Source organism: Lissotriton vulgaris, chromosome 4_1 (assembly GCF_964263255.1).
Source record: "Lissotriton vulgaris chromosome 4_1, aLisVul1.2, whole genome shotgun sequence".
NCBI lineage: Eukaryota > Metazoa > Chordata > Amphibia > Caudata > Salamandridae > Lissotriton > Lissotriton vulgaris.
This window is the reverse complement of record NC_141691.1, coordinates 1,179,070,293-1,179,076,189: the sequence shown is the minus strand read 5'-3', so window position 1 is coordinate 1,179,076,189 and position 5,897 is coordinate 1,179,070,293. Positions and strand designations below refer to the sequence as shown.

The following is a 5,897-nucleotide window of genomic DNA, read 5'->3' as shown; positions in this document are numbered from 1 at the left end:
GCGGTGCCTGCCGCTTTCTGCATGCAAATGCACTGCATGCAGTTTTAAAATTGCGGTGGGAGCTGCTTTAAGCAGCACCCGCCGCAATGTTAAAAATACTGGATGTGACCGCCAGGGTGGCGGTCACATCCTAATTCGCACTGAGGGGTAGCCGCTGCCCCTGTGAATGGTCCCTCCACCTCTGGGGTGGTGGACGGAAGTAGGTCCGTCTGCCATCATAATGACCCTCATTGTTTTTCACTATAGAAGGATTTCTGTCCCATAGACTAACACTGGGTTACCTTATTGCACTTAATAAGTGATAACTTCAGTTTGGGAACCAACAGAGAAATGCTTCTTCTACCCATTCAAATTGTAATTTAAAATAATCATTAATGGCAAAGTTAAGTTTTACGTTTCTATTCTGAGAATGCCACTTTTTGAATTGTGGTTTTCTCTTGTCCAAACACAATCTGCCTTTCTGCTAGTGTCTAGGGTCACATGACTGTAAATGTCTTTCTGTGGTATGTTGTGTATTCCCTCCAGATATGGGGGCAAAAAGTGCCTGGGTATAGAGGGAGTAGGTCTTCCTGGCTTGGAAGGAGTTGTGCCCTTTCCTGGTTACACTTGACAGCACCCTGCCTGCAGCACAAAAAAGGAATCTGGCACCAGGCCTGTTCTTGCCTTTTTCAGCCTAGACAGTTTGGGGCCAGACACAGGGAAAGGGAAGAACTGACCAAAATCAGTTTGGAAATAAGACTGGGATTGCTCCCTCCCCCCACCATGGCTGCCACTGGATATAAATATAGCACATTCACAATCTCTCATCAGAACACTTTTGGACCTGTGGATGACTCAGAATAGGGACTGCCCTGCTATCTGAAGAAGGAAGGATGCACTTCCTTGCCTTGAACCCAGGTTTCCCAGAAGTGACCCAAGGTTCAGTTGACTGAACCCCTCTTTGAGCTACAAGACATTACAAGCTTCCAGAGACCTCTAGGCAACTGCTCAGCTGACCAGAATCAGCTGTACCTGCCTGAGTTCTGTTGCAGACCTCTGCTGGAGTGAGTCCTGATACCCAAGAAATCCTCCCCACATATCGGACCCTTGGCTGGCATCAGAGTGTAATCCTCCTGCCTGAAAACAGAACTCAGGGTGAAAATCCTATATCTGCTGCCAAACAGCAACCGCCTGCATCGACTGACAAAGCAAAGCTTCAGCAGCGACCTGCTGCACACTCTGACAAGAAATTCCTTGTTGCTCAAGCCAACACGAACTTCCAGCTGAGTTACCTGGCATGAACTTTAACTGTGAGAAGGAAATCTCTTTACTAGGGAAGACCTTGTCCCTGCATCCAACTCGCGCTTCTTCACCGTCGGCTCGAAGTTGTGACTTTGACCAGTCCAGTGCAATAAGATACCTGCACAAGGGCTTTATGCTTTTAACCTAGAACATTAGAAATTCACTACTGTGGTTCTACTGATTTGATTTTTGTCATTTTGGTATAATTTTTGTTCATTATATTTTATTCTATTGCTAGAGCACTGAGCCAGTCTTACCATTTATCCTGTGATGGATCTTTTTTAGTTGCCTGAGAGGTAAAGAAGAGTTAATATCGATCCAACAATTCAATTTACAGTGTAGCCCATTTGGGCACACATTAAGGACCAGGAATCAGTAAGTAAGGTTAAGTAGGTTTTATTACAAGTTAAGGGCCAAACTGATGTATACAGACCTAAAAAACATATTGTAAAGATACAAAATCACCACAAAAATGCCAAAGTGTCTAATGAAATTAAGTCTTCGTAGCATAAAGCATACTAGAAATTAATTTGCAGCAATACAGAAGATAAAAATAGGATGTGATGATCCGTGTACTGGTTTTGATCCTCCTGTCTATGCAGGAATCCATCTAAAGTGGACTAATCCAGTCCTAAACTAAAATTGGGAAAACTGGAGAAAATTAGTTAAATCAGGGATAGCAGGAAGGTGTCAGCATAGTGGAAACTTCCATAGAAGGGCTCCAAATTTAGGTAATGCAAAGCATAAAGCCACACAAACAGAATAAAAGCAGAGAACTCTTTACTCCTCAAAGTCCAAGGAAATCTGCCTGTTCCAAAGACTAACAGTGTAAACACCAATTAAAACCACAGAATATTTGAGTATTCTATGTCATTGACTGCAGTAGTTTTCCACTTTCTCACAGTAGAAATTGGCAACTTCACTCGAATTATATGGCAAGACCAGAGGCTAATAATATGCAATCCTCTTTATTGCCCACCCACAGCAGCATCTTCACAGAACATAGAACACAATAAAAGTTCTTAGAACATTAACTAAGAGCAAGAACCTCCATGACTCTGCCTTCTTTTTTACTGCTGCCCATAAGATAAGCCATGTTTGTCTTTTTCTCTTACACATAAGAGTTTGTATGAGACTTGATTTATGTTTTGAGATGCATTCTGGTCTGGTTTTTAAGTTTATGAATGAATTTATGTTTTTTTGATTCACACCGTTATTTTATGAAATATTTTTTTATTTTAAACTAGAGTGTATTTTTTTATAATACTTGTATTTTAAGAAATAGCTCTTTGTTAAGTTGTGAATTGTTCTCTGTCCGTATGTTTGCTTCTTTTTAGCGAGATGTGTGCGTTGAGCGCGATGTGAGCGTGGAGTTTTAAATATAGTGTTTACATTCAGTATTTACAATGAAATCTAGCGTGTAGATCGAATCTTTGATACACAGGTTTGAGACTTCTTAAATTTAAATAAATGCCATACTCAATGTGACAATGATGCTATCGGTTGGATGTCGTGTGACACAAAGGGTTTGTTAGTTTCTTTCTAATCGAGCGTGAAGTTTTTTACAGAACAATTTTGGGCGGATTAAGGATTTTGGGCGGATTACAGGTTTTGAGGAATGAGAAAGATTTTTTTATTTACATTTGAAAACGAACAGTAATTAACGGTAGCTTACCGTTTGTTCCCGCACGTCATAGAGAATTCAGAATCAGTGTGGCCATTGAGGAGTAAGACCGTGTCAATGCAAGTGCGCTCGTACAACGTGTACGCAGGCGTAGAAGCGTTTCTGTTTTCCTGACTGGAGTTGACACAGAGTTTGACGTGTTGAGGACAGAACTCAGTATCTTTGTGCGTGCATTCTTACATCGCGCACGCATGCCTAGTAGCGTTTTATTGTTCCTAACTGAAACTGATAGAATGTTGATGAGTTGAAAGACGGAGGAGATTTAGAATTTACGGACTTTCTATTTTAGTGAGGAAATCGGAATATTTTTAAAGGTCACTTTATGTCACTATTTGTTGATTATTTCATTTAACCCCTTCACTGCGGTGGCAATTCCGCCGCAGTTCTAGGGGGTCGGGGCGGGGCCGCGCGGCTCACCTGCGCTTGTGATGGAACTGCTCCATCACGCGCCTCGGGTGAGCTGTGCTAGTGATGGAACGGTTCCGTCACGAACGCGCCCGCTCAATAGAACGCGCCGCGCAGGAGCGAAATCAGCACCACGCAGGCGCGGCGAGCGGGCCGTGACGGAACCGTTCTGTCACTAGCACAGCTCACCCGAGGCGCGTGACGAAACGGTTCCGTCATAAGCGCCGAACGGGTTAAAATTTAATTTATTTAGTGAGTTTTTTGTTGAGTTTTAAGGATTGGAGATTAGAATATGTCGGAGGTTAATGCAATAACTCAAGCTAATTTGAGTATGGAAGAAAGGATTACGCTTATGTTATCTAAATTTGCTAGTGATCTAGATACTAAAATGGATAAAAAATTTGAGGAATTCAAAAAGAGTAGTGTACTTTCTTCCAGGAAGAACATTTTTTGTCTGCTAGTGAAGCTCCAGTGTTGGAAAAGAAAGGTGGAAAAGTAAGTAGGAAGCGAAAGAATGTAGAACAGATGGTTTTAGGAGTAAAAAAGCAAAGGCTGCACATCCAGACTGTGTTTTTTTGCGTACACGTGCAAAATAAGCTGGTGTCAAGGACCCACATGGTGACCTAGAAAGAAGTCAAGGTGGTAGAAGACATACTACCATATTATGTGTTGAGTCTCCCGGTAGTGCAGAAATAAGTTAAGTTGCAGAGTTAAGTTGTTCATCTGAATTCGATTCAGATGTTGAAGTTGGGGATAAAGTTAAAAACTCAGAAGCAAAGGCAAAAGAAAAGCCTGACGAGAGTGCTGGGGTCATGGATCCTTTGGGGGAGTCCATGTTTGATCCTAAGATGATCAAGCATCTATTATCCCCAGAAAGGGGCCCAGCTCCACAAGTTGCAGAGTATCACCAGATGTGGCTTTGAAAGCAGATTCCAAAGGACTTGAGGTTGAGGCTCCGTTCAGAGTGTCCTAAACCAAGTCTAGCAAATAAGATTGCTTTGACGCCTGAGCTAGATGCAAAAATTATTGCGTTTGTTGCAAAAAGTGGTAGGGATCCTAAGAAAGCATTGGATAAAGGGTTAAAAATGTGTCAGTGCAGACTGCTTGATCTTACAGGGCCACTTACAAAAATAATCGATATGCCTGAAGAAGCATATGTTGAAAAGAAAGAACAGGATATAGAGGAGCTTAGAGAGTGGATTCAGAGGGTGATGTGTTTGTTGGGAAATGCTAACACTGCTATTTCAGTTGAAAGAAGGAAGAGTATTCTCTTAAAAATGGATCCAAAATTGGTGGAATTAGCCAATAATGAAAGTGGATCAGAAGCGAATGGAATGCTTTTGGGAGAGGCTTTTATTAAAGAGATGAGCAAGTATGTGGGTGCTTAAAGTTCTTTTGAGAAATCGCAGAGGGATATAAAGAAAGTCTTTGACCGTCGATTTTTTGGCAGGGCCAGGAGAAGTAGAGGTTGTTTTCCCGGCCGAAGTCAAGGAATCACAAGGGCCTCGTTTGCGAGGGGATATGGAAACTACAATTACAGCTATCAACAACAGTCTGGATATCAATCCAGAGATTTCTATTCTCAGAAGGAAAGAGAAAATTATAGGGGAAATAGAAGATCAAGAAGGTCAGGTAAGAGAAGACTTTTTTGTTACCCATGTAATGTTGGGCGGCAGACTTGCCCAATTTTACAAGAATTGGTGTGTGGTTAAAGGAGATCCTTGGGTGTTGCAGACGGTTTTGGGTTATCGGATAGATTTCATAGAGGATCTGGTACAGGTTCTTTGTCCACCAATGATCAGGTTCAACTCGGAACTGTCAGGGTTGGTAGAAAAAGAAGTAAGAGAGTTGTTAATGAAAGGAGCGATTGTAGAAGAATTGGAAACGTGTGCAGGGTTTATAAGCAACATTTTCTTGGTAGAAAAGAAAGGGAAGGGTATGAGACCTGTAATAAATTTTAAGAGTCTGAACGACTGGAAAGTGTACCATCATTTCAAGATAGAGAGATTGCATATGTTGAGAGATGTACTTTAGACAGGGGGTTGGATGACTCGTCTAGATCTGAAAGATGCATATCTTACAATTCCGATATGGTCAGAACACCAGAGATTTTTGAGGTTCAGATGGGGAGGAACGTTATGAAAGTTTGTTTGCCTCCCCTTCGGACTCTCCTCGGCTCCATGGTGTTTCACAAAAATGCTTTGTCTGGTTGTTGCATTTTTTAGGGAAAGAGGAATTTGTGTGATAATTTATTTAGACGGCATTCTGATTATGGATCAGGAGAAGAGGAGAGTGGAAAAACATACAAAGTTAGCTGTGAGTCTTTTGGAGAGTCTAAGATTAATTGTGAACAGAGAGAAGTCATGTTTAGTTCCAAATTAAGAAACACAGTTTTTGGGTTTCATGATAGACACTATTCAGGATCAGCTGAGGTTACCTTGAGGCGAGAATTGTAGGTCTTTTATCTTCAACAATACAAGCTATTTTTCCAGGCTCTTTGAATTACTGTGCTCTTCAGAGATTGAAG

The 5,897-nt window shown here is 41.5% G+C and overlaps 1 pseudogene; it reads left to right on the top strand.

Annotated features, from left to right (window-relative positions):
• Nucleotides 1–3,662: 3,662 nt before the first annotated feature.
• Nucleotides 3,663–4,758, top strand: LOC147723017 (uncharacterized; annotated as a pseudogene).
• Nucleotides 4,759–5,897: the final 1,139 nt, after the last annotated feature.